The sequence below is a fragment of the Bombina bombina genome, chromosome 1 (genome assembly GCF_027579735.1).
Source record: "Bombina bombina isolate aBomBom1 chromosome 1, aBomBom1.pri, whole genome shotgun sequence".
Taxonomy (NCBI): domain Eukaryota; kingdom Metazoa; phylum Chordata; class Amphibia; order Anura; family Bombinatoridae; genus Bombina; species Bombina bombina.
The window spans coordinates 1,115,033,899-1,115,057,952 of record NC_069499.1 but is presented as its reverse complement, the minus strand read 5'-3'; the positions used below and the strand labels follow the sequence as shown (position 1 = coordinate 1,115,057,952).

At 40.6% G+C, this 24,054-nt stretch overlaps 1 protein-coding gene across 1 annotated transcript in view; it reads left to right on the top strand.

Annotated features, from left to right (window-relative positions):
* The window catches only part of FBXO47 (F-box protein 47), a 512,374-nt gene that overhangs the window by 395,249 nt on the left and 93,071 nt on the right, over positions 1–24,054 (top strand). The gene's annotated exons all lie outside the window — the stretch shown is intronic.

The following is a 24,054-nucleotide window of genomic DNA, read 5'->3' as shown; positions in this document are numbered from 1 at the left end:
TTTTAGATATTGTTGTTATTTTTAATTGTTTGCACATATTGTTCCAAAACAATTTGTTCCTGACATATTGCATCTAACTCAATGCCATTTTAGTTCTTAGTTGTTACTTAATACCTTGCAAGGTTTAGTGCTTTTAATGTTTATATGAATTTACTCACCTGCATATTAAAGTGTTTACATTTTTAAACAGAGCTTTAGGTCTCTTTTAATCCTTTATATAGTATAACAGTTATCATAAATTATTGCATTTTATACTTTCTCATTTAGTGCACACCTTATATATTAGGTATCATATACATTTTTTATACATTATCATATATTTTATTTTCTCAATTTGCTATTAATTTAGCTCTTACCTTATTGTCTGTTTTCATTATTATTATTTACATCTTGAGGAAGGTTGTAATTTTTAGGTGTTGCTTATATTGAGTTTTAGAAGTATTTCCCTCATATTGTTGTTTTCTCACTTTAAAAATGAATTGCACATTCTTGACAGGGATTTGAAAAGGGATCACACCTTCGTAATCAATAATGACAAACCTGTTACGGACAGTGCGGTTTTCCAGTTTTTTTATGGCTACATTATTGAAATCCTGGTCACATTAGGTTAATCTCACACACCATACAAAGGGGTTAATTCAATCGAGCTGTAATGTATCCTTAGGAGGTGTAAAAGGGCAATTGTATATGCCAGTTTCAGTTTGATCCCAATAACAAGTACTTAAAGGGACACTGAACCCAAATTTTTTATTTTGTGATTCAGATAGAGCATGCAATTTTAAGTAACTTTCTAATTTACTCCTATTATCAATTTTTTTTTCCGTTCTCTTGCTATCTTTATTTGAAAAAGAGGAAGGACAGCACTTTTTTATTGGTGGATGAATTTATCCACCAATCAGCAAAGACAACCCAGGTTGTTCACCAAAAATGTGCCGGCATCTAAACTTACATTCTTGCATTTCAAATAAAGATACCAAGAGAATAAAGAAAATTTGATAATAGGAGTAAATTAGAAAGTTGCTTTAAATGTCATGCTCTATCTGAATCATGAAAGAAAAAATTTGGGTTCAGTGTCCCTGAACAACTGGAAACACATTTTCTAGAACTTTTATATTGAAAACTCTTTTGCCGCTGTTAGTTTTTAGTGGCTGAATCTATTCTGGTTTGTAATCACTCAAAAAACATGCTTTCCATATCATATGAAACCAGCTGTACTAATAGTGGCAATCACAACATTATTGTTAAAATCCAGTATAAGAAAGTGTCATTTGTTCACTTGTTTTCAATTGTAGATTATGGAAATACTAAACTGTTGATTTTAAATCAATTAATATAAATATTGTTAAAAACAATGCTTTCAAAATATTAATAGTAGCAATATAGTCATTGAGCAAACATGCGCAGTATCATGTCTACATACAAGTTTCATTCAGATGGTTTAGCATTGGTGAGATGGAATCAGTAGGTTCCTTTTCAACTCACAATTGCACAATATCTTTTTAAAGGCTGGTTATAAAAACGTCTTTACTAATAGTAACAATCACGACAGTGTGAGTGTAACTTATAAATGAACATTAACAGAAAAAGATTTATACTCACCATTTTTAGCTGTTGGGGTCCTGATCTCACTTTTCCTGTGGATCCCCTTAGCTGTACAGGATATCACATACTCAATACATATAATATGTGTCCTGCACGATCGGGCGGATTGCAGACCACTGCCTCAGAGGAGGCGTATGAGTTAAGAGGCAGTGGTCTTAAGACCGCTGCTTTTTAACTCCTGTTTCCGGAGAGCCTGAAGGCTTGCGCGGAAACAGGGCGATTAGGGGCCATTCGGCCTTTGTTAAATCAGCCCCCAAGTATTTTAATACATTTCTAAAATGTCTCCTGTGGTCATTTCAGAGTGTCTTGCACATATGCAACATTTATAGAATGATTCCAAATTCTTGCAAAGAAGTCCAAAAGGCCATTTCAGTGCTTTATCAATCGCCTTGAGGTGTTTTTAGAAATGGCAAAAAAGGTGTTGAAAAGTCTCTTGAAAATAGATTCTTATGACCAAGAATGTTTTAGCTCCATGTTAAGAGAAGGGCTTTTGTCTATGAGCTGATTGTGTGTGCGGGAAATAGCTGAAAATGCGCTCTTGTGGCCCTTTCGGCTCTTTTTCTATTTTTTAGCTGATAAAGTATGATCAACCCCTATATTATTTGCAAAAGAGGAGAATATAAAATCTGAATACTTTTTTTTTTTTTAAGATTCTTTTTATTAGTATAGACACATCCATCAAAACACAGATACACAAAATCTCATTACAATCATAAAGTAGCAAATGCATCAAGGATTATTATGGAGATAGGTTGAGATCATGAGTCCTTAAATGTCTTCTATCTGCTGGGTCATATAAAGTCTTGTGAAATGACTCAGAGAAATTTTTTTCAACTGTTTTTTTTGCAATGTTGATGATTCGATATCCATACGTCTTGATGAAAGCTGTGTCTCAATTTTACAACATTTATTCCAAACTAAATAAACAATAAACAACTTTTTATTAACTTCAACTGTCTGCTTACCCGTGTGGTTGGTTGAGAGGTGCACATGCCTTCATTAAGGTATGAGTGATGGAGAAAGGGAGGGAAGGAGAGGATAAAGAAAGGAGAAGCGTGGGAAGGAGCTCCATTCCTGCCCCACACCAATCAGCCCAGGATTGAGTAGATTAAAACAGCAATTCCTCTAGCTTTATTTCAGTGGTGTGACTATCTACCGGCTCCGCAAGTGCGGACCATTCCGCCCTCAAAATGGCTGATAGCATTATTTCATGGTGAAGAAATGGCTGTAGTACCTGTCTCTGCATAAGAGGAGCAAATGATGTTAAAAGAGGTTGCTATTTTTTAATGAAGGGGCCAAGCCTGTGTCTAGTGTCTAATTTAGTGTCATATTGTTCAATAAAGATTTGTCTAAACAAGAGGTTTCTAAATTGCGCTATTGTTGGAGCTTTATTAGTTATCCACCTGCACAATATGCAGTGTCTTGCTAGCTAAATACATAGTGTTAGCAATTTGTGTAATTTTTTATAATATTCTTCCCATAAAAAGAAGAAAATGTTATCTATATCAAGGGCAATGTCCACTCCAAATGTAATCTTAATCCAATATTGAAGATGTCCCCAAAACCGTCTATTCAAAGGGCAAGAATAGAAATAATGTTGGAAATGTGGAGAATCACTATGACATGTGACACATGTTTTAGGGTAACAGGGATTCAATTTAGCTAATCGATCTGGGGTGATATAGTCCTTATGGAGCAGTCAAATTTTTGCCTCTTTAAGTGGAACAGCTAGCGTTGCAGCTTTCGCCCTTTCTAGACTAAGTTTTATGTCTAAAATTAAGATGCGGGTTGTCGTCAGTGGAGTGAACCCCTCTATTATTTTATTCTAAACCGTCACTTCATTTTGTTTTAGCAGTCTTTTAAAAAAATGTGTGCGAGATAGAGAAAGGAGAGGAATGCCAAAACTCTGGATTATTCTTCTGTAGGTCGTTGACATAGTGTCTAAGTTGAAGGTACGCCTAAAAGTGCTTACTAGGGATATTGAATTGTCTCTGTATTTCTTGGAAGTTCTTCACCGAATGCAGAAGAGGATCTAATACATCCACTATAGTTCTGATTCCCAGGTGCTTCCAAGAGTAAAAAGGTGCAGAGGTATTACTTGCCGGGAACTCCTCATTACCCACTATGGGAATGAATTTTGGTGAAGGGTATTTTACTTTTAGGTATCTAAATGTCATATGCCAGGCTTTAAGAGGATCTCAATATAGGGGGTTGTCTTTGTTATAAGGTGGAATATTTCTAAGAGGGGCATAAGGTAGATATGATAAAGCTAATGGTGCACGCACTGCTTCCTCCAATTGCACAATACAAAAATGCAAAGTGTTTAGCTGCCAATCTACAACCAATCTAATTAAAGCTGCCCAGTTAAACAGTTTAAATTTGGAAGACTTAGCCCTCCACTTAGGTAAGGGAGTTGTAGTTTGTCTGACGCAATACAAGTTTTCTTTCCCTTCCAGATAAAGGTGTTAACAGCTCTGGATAGAGATGCCAAATCCTTCTTAGTAATAAGGAAGGACAGGGCAAGAAGAGGATATAACATTTTGGGTAAAACAGCCATCTTGATCAGGTTGATACGGCCAGACAGACCCAGGGGTAGGTTCATCCAACCCTGCATCTGAGTAATCAGGGCAGTACACTGTTTAGATATATTTAACTCATAAATGTTGTATGGGTTTTTTCTGCAGGTGAATACCTAAGTGAGTGTGTTGTGGGCTTCCACAAATGGGTAGTTGTGGGGCGAATGCTGGTGTCTATTGAGTCATAGTATCTCTGATTTTGAAGTGTTAACTTTGTAGCCTAAAAAGCTACCAAAGTCTGATATTGTCTGTAGGATGTGGGGGACATACATATTTGGTCTGTCAACAAAATGCAGCATGTCATCTGCGTAAAGGGCAATCTGGACAGGGGTACCGTGTATATTGATTCCTGGGAAAATCTGTCTAAGCTTGGTCACCAGCAGTTCCATGGCTATATCAAAGAGCAAGGGAGATAATGGGCAGCCCTAACGGGTGCCCCATTGTAGGAGGAAGTCAGGGGAAAATATATCATTGACCAGTATACGTGCCATCGGTCTCGTGTAAATCTTACAAATTATGTCCAGGAAAGGGGCCTTGGAAATTAAAACACTGCATAGTGTGAAGTAAGTGAGGCCACTCAACACAAAGGCCTTCTCTTTGTCCAAGGACAGCAGAAAGGCCTCAGGAGTTCTCTCCGCCCCGCCACCCCTCCCCAAGGTCCAATAGTAATTAATAACATGGAGCACCTTACGCAGGTTGACAACTGATGTGCGGTTAAAACAAAACATGTTTGGTCTGGATGCAGGATGGAAGGGAGTAGGGTGTTTAGGCGATTTGCCAGGATCTTCCTAAGTATTTTATAGTCAGTATTAAGTAGGGAAATGGGACGGTAGGACTCTGGGAGTGTATGATCTTTGCCTGGCTTGGGGATGAGGGTGAAGTGAGCTGAGGAGAAATTTTGAGAAGGTATGGTATCTTCTTGGAAATAGGCATTGTATGGTTTTGCTAAGATGGGAGAGACTTGTGCTTGTAAAAGCGGGTAAAATTCTGTCGGAAGCCCATCTGGGCCTGGTGCCTTACCTAGAGAGATGGATTTTAAGGTGAAGGCTATTTTGTCAGTGAAGTTGGGAGCATTTAAGCTTGTCAATTAGTCCTGAGTGAGTTGTGGCGAGGTGACCGACTGCCAGAAGGAGGTCTGTGTATCCTATTGACTCAGTGGCTGACGTGTATAAATGTGTGTAGTTTTGTGTTTGATAGCCGCCACATAGGAAATTATGTGTCCAGTGAGTACTGTCTTTGCAGTTTCCCAAAATAGTTGTGGGTTGTCTATGTGCCTCAAATTATCAGTGTAAAAGTCCGTCCAACAGTGAGAATTTCTGTTAGGGTTTGGTCAGTGGGAATCTAGGGTCAACTCTACAGGAGCATGGTCAGAGATTATGATGTCATGTATTCTATCTTGTCGTATTCGGGAGATAAGGGAGCATGAGATAAGGAAAAGATCGATTCTGGAGAGGGTTGCCTTAGCTTTGGAGAGACAGGTGTAGTCTTTTTCCTTGGGGTGGCGTAACCTCCAAGTGTCACATAAATCAAGATCTGAGTGGAGTCTGTAAAATATCATCTTTTCGAATGTGGCTTTGTAATGAGAATATGGATCCCTTACTGTTCTGCCCTAAAGCCACAATCTATCAAGTGAATGTGAAGGTGTTAAATTGAAATCCCCACCTAGTATCAGTTCCGATTCTGCATAAGGAGCTAAGGCTTGCATTAGTGTGTTCCAAAAAGAAAGAGAACTATGGTTAGGAGCATATATATTACAGAAAGTGTATCCTATTGTATTAATCTGCACCTGGACAATGAGAAACCTTCCCTCTGTATCTACATGAGTGTGTGTGATTTTTGTACTTAGTTTCTTACCAAACAAAATAGCTAAGCCTCTGCTTGCGCTTGTATGTGAGAGAAATGAGGCTGTTCCCACCCAGTCACTTTTCAATTTAAGATGCTTGTCATCTGTGAGATGGGTCTCTTGTAAAAAAGCGATGTCAGTTCCTATACGAAGCAGATGTGTAAGGATAGACTTTTGCTTAATGGGAGAATTAATTCCCCCAATGTTCCATGTTATGAGCTTAAGTGGCATGTATAGTCAATAAGGGGCCCTGCATGGGACAGGGATGAAGCATGGGGAAGACAGTAGGAAAAGGATATCTGTAGTGACTAACATATAGTAAACAATATAGAATATGAGGCCTATTTATCAAAGGTCTGTCGGACCTGATCGAAAGTGCGGATCAAGTCCGACAAACCTTGCTGAATGCGGAGAGCAATACGCTCGCCATATTCAGCATTGTACCAGCAGCTCTTGTGAGCTGCTGGTGCAACGTCGCCCCCTGCAGATTTGCGGCCAATCGGCCACCAGCAAGGGGTGTCAATCAACCTGATCGTACTCGATCGGGTTGAATTGTAGCGATCTCTGTCCGCCTCATCAGAGCAGACGGACAGGTTATGGAGCAGCGGTCTTTAGACCGCTGCTCCATAACTTGCGTTTCTGGCAAGTCTGAAGACTCGCCAGAAACAAGGGCCCTCAAGCTCCATTCATAGCTTGATAAATGGGCCTCTTAGTGTTAATAGGCAAATACAACCCTCTACATATAATTGCCAGTAGGTACACCAAGGGCCCGAAGAATAAGAGACCACCACTCTCCCTGTATGGTTAATCCAGGAGGCAGGGTGGTAGTACATGTGCATGAATAGAGTGTTTCAGTAATATGAGTTTCAATATGAGTAACAGAGCAATCAGACAGCTGAACATCAATTTGAACCATATCATGAAAAAGGAAACCCCATTGCCACAATAATCATTATCTCCTCTGAGAAATTGTTTGTTCCCATGCCTGCTGCACCACTAGTTCAAAGCTTGAAGGGCTCTCATGAATACACCTGAGAGATTCCCCTGGAAGCACCAGTGACATTCCCCTCCCCACACCCACCCACACAAAAAGACAAAAGTCCCCTTCAACCTGAAGAATTTGATCAACATTTAGGAGGTATATGTTACTTAGTATAAGTTTTAGGGCAATCAGACAATTATATAACAACCGAAACAACATTATGGACATTAACATCACAGTGTTTTTTTTTTAAATATCTTTATTATCAAGTGCAACAGACAGATGGAGATAATTACATTCGGTAGTAATTAAGTAATATATGATTGCAAGTCAAATGATACCGTCAATTATAAAACAGGTTTCATGTCATTTCTGTAACCTGGATCTTGAAAAGGAAAAGAAACAAAGGAACAAAAATTTTTCCATCGTGCACAATTTTCTTTTAACCTTAAATACAAATAATATCAACCTCCTAACTCTCAACTGGCATGGTTTACTCTCGAACAACCTCCTCTCTCCCCCCCCCCCCTCCCCCGAGAACTCCTCCGATCTAGTCTACCAGTCTCCCCGCAGTGTTGCCTCCAAAATGTATTCTGTGTTCTTGAATGGTGCGATGATTATAGTGCGTGAAGTGTCTGGCAGTGTGCAAATAAAGGATCCCCATTTGTTAAAGAAGGCCCGAACTCTAGCATTCATTTCTCCTAATCCGTCTGCTTGCTCAATAAATAGTTGTTTTAGCAACACCTGTGGGTGGATTTCGCTTGAGCCAATTTTGAAAAATCAGATATCTCGCCATCAACACTATATTAGAGATAAGTAGTTTAATATGTTTGGGTAGGCCTAAAAAGTCAAGGAACACTACATTCTGAAATGTCCAATCACCACAGGGACACTGCATTTTTGTCTTTACCCAGTGTGCTGTCATCTTCCAGAATCTGACTAGTTTAGGACAATTTCATACCATGTGTTCTATGTCTGCGTCTATCAGACCGCATCTAGGACATTTACTGTCCCTATCCGCCTTCCATCTCTGAAATTTTCCAGGGGTAACATAGCTGTCATGTATTAACTTAAAATGGGATTCTCTCACCTCTGAGGAGAGAGTTGCCAACTTTACTCTACGTATGCTTTTCTCGACTTCTGCCGCTGTCACATCTTTTGCAAGTTTATCACTCCAAATGGAGGCTATCTTATCTATGCAGGCTGTCCCCGCTAGTCTGTTCATCTTTTTGTACAGTGGTGCTATAGATGTAATGCCATGGTGAGCCAATTCTATGCTTTGTATTATAGCTGTTTGGTCTTTGTTGCTCCCCTCCCTCCGTAGTGCGTCAAAGTAATGTCTGGCCTGCAAGTAAGCATAGTGGTGAGTCCTGGGCAAGTCAAACGTTGTTCTTAAGGCCTCGAAAGTCTGCATGAGTCCCCCCTCCTTTGTCATTGTTTGACCTACTGTACGAAGTCCCTGACTCTTCCACTGAAGGAAAGCCCTAGTCGATATACCTGCAGGGAACTCAGGATTGCCACACCATGGCAGATATGTGGTCACTCTGTGGTTGCCCCCCAGCTTCTTGCAAAACTGTCTCCAAGCTCTCGCAGGTTGGGCCAGGAGCTCTATGTCTTTTAAGTGTTTAGTCGCTTGGGTTTGAGTCATGTGTGGGATCATCTCTAAAGCCCATGGTTTCGTCAGTTCGCTTTCCAACCTGGGGTCAGAGAACTTTCCTTGTCCCGTCATCCAGTCAATAACGAATTTACATTGGGCCGCCCAGTTGTATAATTCAAAGTTAGGTAGTGCTAATCCCCCCATCTCCCTCGGGGCGGTAAGCTTGAGATAACTGACCCTGTGTTTCTTGTTATTCCAAATAAAGTTAAGCACCCTTCCCTTAATGTGGTTTAGGTCTGATTTTCGCAGTATTGCTGGCAGAGTCTGGAAAAAATAAAGCAGCTTGGGGAAGTAGATCATCTTTATAAGTCCTACCCTTCCCGATAGGGATAGAGGCAGCAAAGTCCACCCCCCAATCAGGTTATCTAATTGTTTGAGCAAGGGGCCATAGTTAATAGAGTACCATCTACGTGGGTCCGTATGAAGTGTAATACCTAAATATTTAAAGTTACCCTCCACTATTCTAAAATCATATCCGGGAATTTGTTTTTTACCTTTTGACAATAACCAGAGTAGTTCAGTTTTGTCGGTATTGACTTTGTATCCAGAGACTAGGCTAAATTCATCAATTATTCCCATCAGTTTTGGTATATTCTTTTGGGGGTCTTGTACGTATAACACCATGTCATCAGCAAACAGCGAGACATGTAAGGTCGACTCGCCTATGCGCATCCCCTGCATTGTCTGCCTAATTTTTATTGCTAGGGGCTCTATGGCCAAGTCGAAAAGGAGTGGGGAGAGAGGGCAGCCCTGCCTAGTGCCTCTGTGGAGTGTAAAGGGTCTGGTAGGTGTGCCATTAATTAGGAGGGACGCCTGCGGTTCTCTATAAAGATTCTCAACTGCCCTAACAAATGCACCCTCAATGCCCATTTTATCCATGGTGGTGTATAAATGCTCCCACAAAACCTTGTCAAAGGCTTTTTCAGCGTCCAAGAATAGCAGGGCTCCCTCGTCGTGCATCGCTATGTTCGGGTTGTGTTGTGTTATGTTCCAGTAATGTTGAATAATTGTTTGGACTCTTCGAATGTTAAGTACTGAGGATCTCTCCTTAACGAAACCCGTCTGGTCCCCGTGTACTAACGTCGGGAGAATATTGGCTAGTCTGTTTGCAAGGAGTTTTGTTAGGATTTTGTAGTCTTGGTTAAGCAGGGAAATGGGGCGGTATGACTGTGTTAAAAGGGGATCTCTACCTTTCTTTGGAATAATACTGATATTAGCTTCCGCAAATCTGGGAGAGGGCCTAACCTCACCGCTGAGAAGACCATTGAACAGCTGCATCAAGGTCGGGCCTATATCCGTTCCCATTATCTTGTAGAACTCCGCTGGCAAGCCATCAGGCCCTGGAGTTTTCTCTAATGTTAAATCTTTAATTGTGGCCAGAATTTCATTCAAGGCAATGGGGCTGTTAAGTCTGTCAAGTTGGGCACTGTCAACCATCGGTATTTGTAACTGTTCCCAGAATCTGTCTATATCTCTTGGCAGTACTTCCTGTGATGAGTAGAGGTCTTTGTAGAAGTCAGTAAACGCCCTTTCGATGTCCTCCTCCCTATTCAAAACTACGTCGCCCTGCTTAATAGCCAGTATAGGGTTTCTTTTTGTCGACAGTTTCGTCATTCTCGCTAACAGTTTTCCCGTCTTGCCTCCAAACCTGTAGTACCTGGCCTGCATTTTAGAGTGGGTCTTGTTAGTTTGTTGGAGTATATAGTCATCTCTTGTACGCTTAATGTCTTTGTATTTGAGTCTGTTAATGTTGTTTGGGTTCCTAAGATATTTATTCCTCGCATTTAAAATCTGCGCTAGTAGGAGCTCTGACTGTGCCTTGCTCTTTTTTTTGATGTTTGCAGCGTAGGCCGAAATGACCTCCCTTAAGACGGCCTTAGCTGTTTCCCAGAACAGTATAGGGTCACCTACATGTGACTGATTGGTCTCTGCGTACGCCAGCCATTCCCCCAAAATGTGTCTATAGAAGTTGGGATCCTTACATAAATACGTTGGGAACACCCACCTATTAGTTTTCCCCCTCCTGGGACTAAGTTGGAGCTTGACTGCTACTGGAGCATGATCTGAGATCGTTATTGGGTCTATCTCAGCACCCACCACTCTGGGGCATAACTCTGTGGATACCAGAAAGTAATCAAGTCTGGCCATGGTGTCTTTTGCTACTGACATGCAGGTATAGTCCCTCTGCTCTGGGTATCTGGCTCTCCAGATATCCTGTAGCCCTAAAGTTTTCCTGAAGGTGCGAAGTATCAGGGATTCTTTTTTGGAGTTTCTAAAGCTTTGAGGGGTAGCGGCTTTCCTATTTGGGTTATAGAATCTGTCAGCAGGGACCTGGGGAGCAATATTAAAGTCTCCTCCACCAACAGTGGGCAGTGTGGTAAATTGTATTATCTTAGCTTGTAATCCCCTCCAGAAGTGTTGTTTCTGTCTTTGTGGCCCGTATACTCCTACCAAAGCAAAGGGGACTCCCAGGACCTCTAATTGAAGCATTACAAATCTCCCTTCCTGGTCTATTTCGGTCTTAGTGATAGTGTACGTCAGGTTTTTCCTAAGTAATATCGCCACACCCCTAGCTCGTCTCAGTTCGTATGGGGTATATACAACTTCTCCCACCCAGCCCTGCTTCAGTTTTTGGTGTTCGAGCTTCGACAAATGCGTCTCTTCTAATATAGCTATGTCAACCCTTCTAGAGCTTAGGTAACGCAGGATAGTTCTGCGTTTTTGCGGAGAGGTTATGCCTCCCACATTCCAGCTCATAATATGTAAATTATGTGCCATCTGTAACTCGGTTTGTGGATGGGGTGTAGGGCAAGAAACTGTCTACACGTAAGTCTGGTAACTCAATGTGTGTGAAGCATTCTGGGTGTCTTGTTTGTACCTTACCACCAGGTTTCAGACCAAAAACATTTCCCTCTGTCAGAGAGTCCCGGGGGGGGGGGGGGAGAGCATCATGCCAGCTAACTAAAAGTAGAAACAACATGGTTAACAACATTGAAGAAAAAATTAACAAGCAGTTCAACAGATAGCTTTCAGAAAACAGAACCAATTGTTTTTTTTCTTCCATTGAAGTAATAGTCACTCAGCGTCTAAATCAATAACTGTTTAGAAACTTACTCATTACTATGCTGCACTTCATCCCCTTTAGTTGCTTTACATTGGTATGTTGGGATTGGCTTTCCCTTGGTTATTCAAGTCAGCTCTCTACCTTTAGTGATGAAACTGGGACTACCTTCGTATATCCGCTAACCTCCACTATCTAGGGTCAGGGAGGACCACCTCTCCCCTGACTGCGTGTCTCCCACATATGCAATTTATATTATTGGAAGGTAGCTTATCAGTTCTAGCGTGTGGCCCACTCCGCCCGCCTTCCAGCGGGGATCAGCATGAGAAGAGAATATATTATAGAGGAGCACTGGTTCTAGTAATGGGCAGGGGGGTACCTTCTCCCTTGGCAGGTATGGCTTACACAGTGGGGGAAATTAGGAGATAGATCTAGCTAATCAACCCTGTCTTTCGGTAGCCTCTAATACCCTTCTAGTGACTGCTCACTAAAGTTAGAATCTAAAAGGTGTTTGCGGTGTAAAACAAAACAAATGAACAAACATATTCCCAAAAACATTCATATTACAGTAATAACAACTGAAAGACAACCAAAACTAGTAACATAATGAGTGAGAGGAATGTCCCCCTCCATAGAGTCTTTTAGTTAGGCAGACTCATGTGAATGTGGAGATCCCAATAGTCAATTATTTCAATTGTCCTCCCTCTCGGTGAATATCAACAGATCTTAGCATATTACCAGTCCCTCGGGCTGCATTCTCCACCCTTTCAGGCTTCCTTGTCAGCTAGTTCTTGTTCAAGTCTCAGGAACTTTCGCAGATGTTTAGGGTCATCGAAAAACTTAATTCCCTGTTGGGTCTGGAGTTTAAGCTTAGCTGGGAACAGCAGGGACACAGATCGTCCTGCCTCTATCAACGATTTGCAGTAGGGAGAGAACTCTCTCCTTCTCCTAGAGATCTCAGCGGAGTAATCTTGAAAGATGAGGATCTTCTTCCCTTCGAATAATAGTGGGGAGCATTGACGATAGGCTCTCAAAATCATGATTTTATCTTTTAAATTAAGATAACGTATCATCACTTGTCGGGGTCCCCTAGCTGTCTTTGGGTCTTGATTAATGATCCCTATTCTGTGGGCTCTCTCAGCCACACATGGTATATCCCCAGATGAAAGGTGCAAGAGGGTGGGTAAGTTTTTTTCTGCAAATTCCAGGAGATCAGTGCTTAAGACAGATTCTGGCAGTCCCACAATGCGCAGGTTGTTCCGCCTTGAGCGGTTTTCTAAGTCGTCAATTTTGTCAGTTAACAACTTGTTTTGGGCCTCCAGCGCTGTTATTTTACTGGAATTTTCTCGCTGCCTAATTTCACCATCCCCCACCCTTTGTTCCACATGTTGGAGCCTTGAGGAGAATGATTTAAATTCGGATGACAGAGCATCCATTCCTGTTTGTAGTTGTTCTATTTTAGGCAGGAACAGGGCTGATATTTGGGATACTATAGGGTGGGTTTCCAATGTCTCTTCATCTGCAGCATCAGTGGCCATAACCTCAGCAGTATGAATTTCTGCCACAGCTTTGGTTTTTCTGTCTTGGTGTTTCTGCCTGCTCGACATTGTACCAGTGGTCTTCACAAAACTGGAGTAGTACCTCTGCATGCACTATGCTTCCACTCAGGGAAAGTGTTTTACGCTATAAATGACTCTAGGTGCAGTGCACGGGGAAAGTATGGATTGTGGGGGGTGCAGCACAATGTGAAAGGTTTATCTCATATCCAGAAATTGTCCATTACTCTCAATATCCTTCAGAGCTGCGTAAGAGATCGGCATAGTTAGCCCTCTTCTCTCTTTATCTGCCGTAATGACTATACGAAGGTGGTTTATAATAAGTTCCTATGTCCGGGGATACTTGCCTTTAGACTTTTACTCCCACCTGTCACCCCTCAGTGTTAGGGCCTCTGTTTCCCAAATGTGAAGTAATACCGGGCTGGTGAATATGGCTAAAATGTCTCTGCTCTCAGTGCAGGCCCGCCTGCCACGTGGCTCAGGGTTCACTGAAAAGTGGTTAATATTAGAATTGGTCTGCCTTATTGTTGTGGGGATAGCCAGTGCCGGGGTTTATTTGCGTATCAGGGGAGTCTGGCAATGATCAGTTCGTGGCCCTTAAGTATGCTTTCGTGTCAAATGCACAGGTCTCTTACCCGCGGAGTTTCCAAGATGGCGGTTCCCCTCTAAGCCGTTTTCAAGTCGCCCTACTCCGCAACTCCTCGATTTCTTTAGCGGTTATCCTGATAGCGTATAAGACCAGTAGTCTGCCAGAGTGTGTTAAAGTCTCCGCAGCGGTGAGGAGCTAGCGGTTGTTTCGTCGCGGCCGCGACTTTTCCTGTAAGCAGTATGCCGTTCCGGTGGGGGAGCCGTTGGCTTTGGCTCCGTGCCGCAGAAGTGTCCAGACAGGTCTAGCGGATCACCTGTCAAGGCTGGCGAGCTTTGTGGGCTATTGTGGTGCAGGTTTTAGGAGTTTATCAGTCTATGTCTCCGGAGCTCCTTCTACCTGCGTCCTCTCTCTCTGCCCGCCCACCGGAAGTCTCAGGGCATCTCCAACATCACAGTGTTTAACATTTCGTCTAACAGATTCTTTGTTCCTGCGTCTGTGGCACAGTGGGTTCAAGACTTGGCGGGGACTTAGAAACCACTTTGAGAAGTGCCCCAATGCAGAGAACAAACAAGTGACACCCCCCCCAACCCCACAATAAAACAAAAACAACAATAAATAACAGTATGAACAAATTGAATAATCATTTGAATTATAACTTTCATCTGGCTCACGTGAGATTGAACTGGAGTCTGCAGAACCATCAAACCAGAATTTTCAGTTAGTGGAGTAAGGATGTCACCTCCACTCCATTGGTGTTGCCCAGAAAGCAGGCACATAAGGTAACTTTGTAAGGTGAACAGGAATAAAGTTTCTATAACCATCTCAAAGGCTAATATGTGATCTGGGAGTCACATAATTGGTGATGTTAAAAGGTCAGGTAGGGGTTTGCTGCTCTTCCGTGGCTAGATAGCTTTACAGGGCTTTGGAGGAATGAAAGAATTTAGTTCCTGGTGATGTTTGTAGGCGAAGTTTAGATGGAAACAGCAGTGCCACTTGGTGACCCTGCTCAGGAAGACGTAAACATAGCGGCGCCAATTCTTTCCTTTGTTTTGTGACTTCAGCCAAGAAGTCTTGGAAGAGTAGTAGTCTGGATCCTTCATAGATAACTTATTTTTGCGCTCTGTATGCACGTAGGATTCTAATCTTTTCTTGGAAATTTAGGCACTTATAAATAACCTGTCTGGGCTTCATTTTTGCATGCTCTAAGGTTCTTTCAGGGCTCACCCGGTGAGCCCTCTCTACATCAATCGGCAGAATATCAGGCGACATGCCTAGCAGTTTGGGGAAGGTTAGAGCAATACATTCTAGGAGGTCTTTCCCTTTTACCAATTCGGGGACACCCACTATACGTAGGTTGTTGCACCTGCTCCTGTTATCCAGGTCGTCTATTCAATCTTGTAAGTGCTGATTTTCTTTGTGGAGCTGTCTGAGGGATGATTCCAAATTTGTTTATCTATCTTCCACCTCTGATATGCAGGATTCTGCAGCTGTAAGATGAGAGGAGAACTGGCGTACCTCACTGATTAAGGTGTCTACCCTTGCTTGCAAAGAATCCATCTTGGGTAGAAAAAATGATTTCAGTTCTTGCAGCAGCGACATCTGATCCCCCATATGGGATGCTGAAAGCTCTATCTGCTGATGGTTTTCTGTGTGGATTTCAGCTGTTTGTTTTTGCCTTCTATCCATTGCTTTTGTTTTATGGCTCATATTTCCTTGCGCAGCGGATGAAAGTTTTTGGAAATATTTATCCACTTTCATAGGCTTCAGCAGTGAAGTAGGTGAACAGATATTTAGATGTATTGAAATGAGTTTGATATCACAGGCAGATAGCACTATACAGAGGTTAAGGTTCTGAGGTGTGCTAGGTGATATGGACACGTTCGGGTTATATAACCCTATAGCCAGATAGGTAGGAGTTAATAGGTGGATATTTGCTCAGCAAAATGGCTAAAAGTGTCACCTCCTCCCTCTTACCTCTCCCCTTTTCTCCTCTATCTGAGGTTTGTTTCTAATGATCTGATCAAGGGTTAATTATTTAGCAAAAGGCGGCTAATCAGGGTAGGTGTTGGTGGTTAGAGGGTATTAAAAGTTCTGCCAGCACTGATCTCTGAACAACTTACACCAGTCTCCTTTACTGATTCTGGTGAACAATGAAGCATGCACACCTTTATCCATATGAGTGAGATTTTAATCTTGGGCCAGCTATATTTAGGTGTTATATTCTGGTTTCGTTTCTCCCCCCCCCCCAATAATTGGCTAATCGGGCAGTCAGTCTCACCTTTGCAGAAGTGCACCTCCGGAGTTATTGCAGGGTATGGAGGCCGGTCTGTCTATGCAGCTCTAGACGTGTGATCCGCCAACTGTGAGCCACCACCAAGCTGCAGGGTCTGTAATCCAGGATCGGAGCAATGTCCCTTCCAGAAGGAGAGTCTCCGGTGGGTCTTAACTCAGGAGGAATGCTGGTATGGGGTACACAGCGAAACTGCGTCAGGGCCCAAGATGGTGGCGGTTCGTTTTGCCGCCGTGGTGAGCTTCACCTCATGTCTCCAAAGGACATCAGCCGTATTTGGCAATATCGGAATTGCTTGCTCGTTAAGCTCAGCTGCCAAATTCAGGGGTGATTGCCGTGATCAGTTCACCACGGTAGGTCTGTTGTCTGATACCTGAGCCAAACGCCTGTGGTCGCTCCAAAAATTGCAAATGACCCCGGTGAGAGAGATGTGCTTTCTCCAGCGTTAACCAATGTCCAGACACCTTCCGTGTAATGGAGTAGACGCTTGTAGACACTTGTAGGCAAGTGTAGTTTCAGATAGTCGATTTTTATAAGCTATAAATCCCTCTATAGATTACCCCCAGGTGTAAACCCCATGACGTGTTGATTCCTCATCATAAACCGTCACTTCATAATCAATAGCAGTAAACCTCTCTTTAAGGGACTTTTTACAGATGCTTGTCTCTGTGTGCATGTAGGGATTAAAAATATTGTTAAAGTTGGCTCAGCAGCTAAAAAACATTTAACTATGGATCATTTTACAAGTGAGTTGCCAACTAAAATTTTCATTCGCTAACTGCGCTCAAAGTAAAATTTTAACAAGGGTGGGTTAGCACACATATTACAAGTTGAAAGTAAAAAGTATGGAAGCAAAAGTCTGATGCACGCTAACTTCTGGACTTTAGATATCGTGACCACGCTTACTTCTCCTGTAGACTTTAATGAAGTGCATTGTTAAAAAAAAAGACACTCGCTCGAGTACTAACCCAATACCATATTATATAACAGTGCTAAAGCCGAATTTAGTTATGAATACTTCACATTTCAATGTTCTCCACTGCTCCTTTCCATATAACCAACTAAGCACAGCTTGTGGACAACAGCTCTAGGTTCTTGGGTAAAACTCTGGCTCTATAGCTACGATCCGCTCCAAGGAATAAGAAGATTTTTTTTTTGTAATGCAGCTTTATTAGAAATCGGAAAAAAAATTGTTACAAAACAATCAAAGCAACCTAATTCAATACAGTCAAATACAGAACATCAACTGAATCATTCTCCTGTAATAACAATTCAAACACATATCAATGTATTGTTATTAAATATATATTTCTATATATATGTCACATAATGTTAATGTAAAATATATTTCTATACCTATATATCTAAAGGAATATATATACACCTAGATTACGAGTTTTGCGTTACAGTTTTAATGCTGAAAAAATGGCCATTTCAGCATAAAAACCGTAACGCAGCCATTAGGAGTCTTGTCGGTATAGCTATACCGCAAGCATTTTAGCCTGTAACGCAACGTCAATCCTGCACTCAAAAAAATTAAGTTTTTGCGTTGGATTTCCATAGCGCCTGTATTACAAGTTGTGCGCTGAGGCTAAAATGCACGATCTGTTCCACCATCTGAGACCAGCAGTTATGAGTTTTGCGCAACAAAACTGTTACACAAAACTCATAACTAAAATGTTACAAAGTACACTAACACCCATAAACTATCTATAAACCCCTGGGTTGCGCTCTCTGTCTTTTTTTCTTTTTCTACAGTGCTTATGGGAATCAGGAGCACAGCCCTGATCGTTACATGAGAGCAGCACCCTCAGATCCCAACAGCATTTGGGAAGTATAGTACCTAGTAGTACTTTACATACACTTTTGCACTTTTGGGTGATAAACAGCACATGTGGTTATATATAGCATTATATGTTTATATATATGGTATATTTGGCATTTATACCACATTCACGTTTGACCCACTGATTATGTATATATGATCAATTGTGTTTTATGTATATAACCAATGACGATACTCTGCTATATGAACTTGTTTTTATAGAACAATTTTTACAAAAATACATTTTATACTTATATGTTTTTCATGCACATGGAAAGAAGCGCAGCTTGAGTATTTCTTTTTATCTATAAACCCCTATTCCGCCACCCTCTCGCATCGCAAACACTAAATTAAATTTATTAACTCCTAATCTACCGCTCCCGACATTGCCACCACTAATAAAAGTTATTAACCCCTATTCCGCCGCTCCCCGACATTGCTACCACTATAATAAAGTTATTAACCCCTATTCCCCCGCACCCCAACATCGCCAACACTATAATAAAGATATTAACCCTATTCCGCTGCTCCCAGACATCACCGCCACTAAATAAAGTTATTAACCCCGAAACCTCTGGCCTTCCACATCACCGCCACTAAATAAACCTATTAACCCCTAAACCGCCAGCCCCCCTACATCGCAAAAAACTAAATTAAACTATTAACCCCTAAACCTAACAACCCCCTAACTTTATATTAAAATTACAATATCCCTATCTTAAAATAAATAAAAAAATTACCTGTGAAATTAAAAAAAAATAAGTTTAAACTAACAATTAACCTAACAACTATTGTACTAAAATTAAAATACCTACCAATTAAATAAACTAAATTAAACATTAAAAAAAACTAACACTACTAAAAAAAATTACAAAATTACAAAAAATAACAAACACTAAATTACAAAAAAATAACAAACAAAACTATCCAAAATAAAAACAATTACACCTAATCTAATAGCCCTATAAAAATAAAAAAGTCCCCCCTCAAATAAAAAACCCTAACCTACAATAAACTACCAATAGCCCTTTTGTAGGGCATTGCCCTAAAGAAATCAGCTCTTTTACCTGTAAAAAAATACAAAGACCCCCAAACAGTAAAAACCACCACCTAACCAACCCCCCAAAATAAAAAACCTAACTCTAACAAAAACCTAAGCTACCCATTGCCCTGAAAAGTGAATTTATATGGGCATTGCCCTTAAAAGGGCATTTAGCTATTTTGCATTGCCCTTAAAAAGCCCAAACCCTAATCTAAAAATAAAAACACCCACAAAAAGTAAAAAAAAAAAACGAACACTAACCCCTGACGATCCACTTACAGTTTCTGAAGTCCGGACATCCTGGCGGCAAGAAGTCTTCATCCAGGCAGCGAGGTCTTCATCCATCCCGGTGGCGTCTTCTATCTTCATCCCGGCGGAGCAGGTCCATCCTTGAAGACATCCGGCGTAGTGTCCTCTTCATACGGTCACCGACGTACACTGAATCTTCAATGCAAGGGAACTTTTTCAAAATGGCGTCCCTTGCATTCCCATTTGCTGATTTGATTTTTTAAATTCAAATCAGCCAATAGGATAAGAGCTACTGAAATCCTATTGGCTGTTCAAATCAGCCAATAGGATGAGAGCTACTGAAATTCCTTTGGCTGATTTGAATTTAAAAAATAAAATCAGTCAATAGGAATGCAAGGGACGCCATTTTGAAAAGGCTCCCTTGCATTGAAGATTCAGTGTGTGGCAGTGACCGTATGAAGAGGACGCTCTGCGCCGGATGTCTTCAAGGATGGACCCGCTCCGTGCCGACGGGATGGAGATAGAAGATGCCGCCGGGATGAAGATAGAAGATGCCGCCTGGATGAAGATAAAAGACGCCGCCTGGATGGATGAAGACCTCTCCGCCTGGATGAAGACTTCTCAGTGGATCGTCGAGGGTTAGTGTTAGGGTTTTTTTTAACTTTTTTTGGGTGTTTTTTTTTTAGATTAGGGCTAGGGCTTTTTTAAAATAGCTAAATGCCCATTTCGGGCAATGCAAAAGAGCTAAATGTCCTTTTAAGGGCAATGCCCATACAAATGCCCTTTTCAGGGCAATGGGTAGCTTAGGTTTTTGTTAGAGTTAGGTTTTTTTTATTTTGGGGGGTTCGTTGGGTGGTAGGTTTTACTGTTAGGGGGTCTATGTATTTTTTTTATCGTAGGCTAGGGATTTTTTTTATTTTGGGGGGGCTTTTTTATTTTTATAGGGCTAGATTAGGTGTAATTGTTTTTATTTTGGATAATTTCGTTTGTTATTTTTCGTAATTTAGTGTTTGTTATTTTTTGTAATTTAGTGTTTGTTATTTTTTGCAATTTAGTATTTGTTCTTTTTTGTAATTTTAGAATGACATTTTTTTAGTAGTGTTAGCTTTTTTTTAATGTGTAATTTAGTTTATTTAATTGGTAGTTATTTTAATTTTAGTATAATAATTATGTTAGGTTAATTGTTAGTTTATAGAACAAAAGACAAGAGCGCATTCTCTAAGAGTAAAAGTATTTACTAGAAACTCATAAGCGCAAAATAAAATAAACGTACAAGATTAAAAGCAATAAATGCAGTTAGTGATAATATCACCATATGTAAACTCCTCCCCGACTGAAATGAAGTGAATGCTCCTTGAAACACTGGGATCTTGACAGCATATAATGGATAGTCAATCAGCCTGTCTGCTGTCGTGAAGCTCTTTTCAGTCACAGAGCTCTTGTCAGTATGCGATCCGTACGTGTTGCAGCCGGTCAGCTGTTTTAAAAAACTTTTGCAGGGAGAGAGCAGTAAAGCCTCAACGCGTTTCCTCTGGTCTCCACCAGACTTTTTCAAGAGGTAATTTTACGTGTCATCTTGATTAGCTGCCTTAAATACAGCTGCTTAAGCAAGATGCCGGTGAAGGTTGTCAGACAGGATTGGTCTGTATGAATGTCCATCAATGTGACTATAGCAAGGTGAATGTTTTCATGAACATAGACACACCCACTGAACACCTTATTATTTTAACCCTATAGGGGCCACATTCAATAGTAGTATAGATTAAAACAAATTTAATTGATCTATTATACAAAATCTCGCTAATACAAAAAACAAACGGGGAACCTGTCAGAAATACATTTACATTCATTTGTCTAAAGTGCATCGAACTAACTAGTGATCTCCTATATACATTAGTAATGACGATAATTGCACAAATTTCATAAATGGCTAGATTTTGAAAACAAATAGGGAACTTGCACAGAGAATTTACACGGAGAATATCCCAGATGTACATATATTCATATATCAGGAAATGTATCAAACCATCAAATAGCCTCCTATATACATTTAGAATGACAGAAGTAGCACAAATCTTATGTAAGGCTAAATGTTGGATAACGGTAAGGATGAATATAAAAATTGTGATCTAGAATGTGGAAGTATCACTCAGCCAGGTAGATATCATAACCATGGCGAATCTTCTATACATAAACAATGATGCCAATACAAACTCAATCAAAGATGGTGAATGTTGTGTAATATATAACAAGTGCGAGTAAGAACCTACGACTAAAAGCAGAAATTAGAATACTAGAGATGTGACTGCAGTATATCCTAAAACTAAGACGTAATAAATCTATGTGATAGGAGAAACTCCTAAAATCATATCCCTAAGGCAAGTGACTAATTATTATGTATGAACATCTTTGTCCAACCCATATTTAGGTAGACTGAGTGATCATGCATAGACCTACATAAAGGCCTGTAAATCAAGGTCAATATTGAGTCCCAAGATACTGGTGGTACTCAGAGTGCCTAACTCGTGTATCCAGTATGTTTCTCGTTGGCGTAGTGCTTTTAGCCTATTATTAGTGGCTTGTGGGGCAATCCAATCTAGAACACTGATTTTTAAACTTTTGGGGTCTGAATTATGAACCCTTCTAAAATGTTCTAGAACGCTGTGACCTTCAACCTTGTTCTTGATGTTGTTCCAGTGTTCGTTGAACCTAGTTCAGATCATTCGTTTTGTTCTCCCTACATAGAAACAATTACACTCGCAGGTGAGAAGATAAACTACAAACACTGATTTGCACGAGAACTTTTTTTAACCTTTTTTTAACCTTATATATTTTGGTGTTGTGAACATCCGTAAATGAATCACCTTTATTAATATGTTTACACATACCACATTTATTAGTATTACAAGGCCATGTACCATTGCTCCTTCTTAACCAGTTGGATTCAGGAATGGCTTTACTGGGAATTTTTTACCTTAACTTGGATAGAGCTAAGATGCGTTTAAGGTCTCTATTCTTTTTATAGGTGACCAAAGGTTTGTTTGGGAGTGTCTTGCCCAAAATGGGATCACTGGTCAGAACTGCCCAGTGTTTATTTAATATCCTTTCAATGTCCTTACTTCCTTGACTGAAGGTAGTAATGAATCTAACTTCCTCCAGTTCTTTAGTATGGTCTCTGCTTTTGGGGTTCAACATCTCATTCCTAGTCATATTAGATACTCTGTGTTTTACACTGTATATCAGGTTGGGATCATATCCTTTATCTATTAATCTTTTGTCTAGTAGGGTCGCCTCACTATTAAAATCACTCATAAAAGTGCAATTTCTCCTAACTCTCTGATATTGCCCCAGAGGTATATTGGTCTTCCATATGGGTAGATGTTCACTCTTGGCATTGAGGAAGCCATTTTTGTCCGTGGGTTTCCTGTTTTTATTTATTTTCAGATAGGTATATTGTAATTTTAATTTAAAATTAGGGGGTTGTTAGGTTTAGGGGTTAATAGGTTTAATTAGTGGCGGTGATGTGGAAGGCCAGAGGTTTAGGGGTTAATAACTTTATTTAGTGGTGACAATGTTAGGGAGCGGAGGAATAGGGGTTAATATCTTTATTATAGTGTCGGCGATGTTGGGGTGCGGGGGAATAGGGGTTAATAACTTTATTATAGTGGCAACAATGTTGGGGAGCGGCTGAATAGGGGTTAATAACTTTTATTAGTGGCGGCAATGTCAGAAGTGGAAGATTAGGGGTTAATACCTTTATTTCGGTGTTGGCGATGTTGGGGGAATAGCAGATTAGGGGTGTTTAGACTTGGGGTTTATGTCAGGGTGTTAAGTTTAAACGTAACTTTTTTTCCCCATAGACATCAATGGGGTTGCGTTACGGCGATCGCCATTCCGCACTTCAGGTGTTAGTTTTTTTTCTAACACCTTCTCCCTATTGATGTCTATGGGTAAAGCGTGCACGAGCACGTATTCTCAGAGCCCTTGGATTTTGTGCGATATGGAACTCATCACCACCATATGACACGCACAAGGCGGCTTTTTAGAAACTTGTAATGGCAGCGCTATGGAGGGGGAAATAACGCAACTTTTGTTGCATTTGTTTTGCACCCTCTATAGTGCAAAATTTGTAATCTAGGTGTCATATAGGTATAGGTATAAATATAGATATATAGAAATATATATTCAAAATAAAAATAACATTTTCCTGTATATGAAGAACATTGGAATGTGAAATAAAAATAACTCCTGTTGGATTAGCGCACATGCACTATGTGTTAGTTTTTTTTCTTCTTTGCTCTTCATTGACGTCTATGGGGAAAATAAGTTAGACTGGTCGTGATATCCAAAGTCCTTTGGTTAGTGTGCATTGGGTTTTGCTTGCACGCAAAACATTTAATTTCATCTCGTAATGAGAGTGCTAACCCTCACGTGCAAAAAGATTACTTCTGGAGGTGTTAATGCTCGAGTGAAAGTGATAAATAGCGCGCCACTTGTAATCTAGCCCTTAGGGTTTTAATTTTTTTAAGTTTGGATCAGTTATTTTTTGGGGATCAAATGAGGTAGTTTTCTTAGTTTATGGAAACTTAATATTAATGGATTTGGGTAGTATGAGTCTTATAGGTGTCATGATGGTGAATATTGCATTGGGGTATAGTGTAGGAGTGCTGGTGTATTGGACTGGGCTGGCATCTTGCACTCATCTTGTCCTCTGTCTTACATCTCCTCCATCTCTGCATCTCTCTTCTGTGTTCCTTTCTCTAAATGCCATATTGCTGGAGT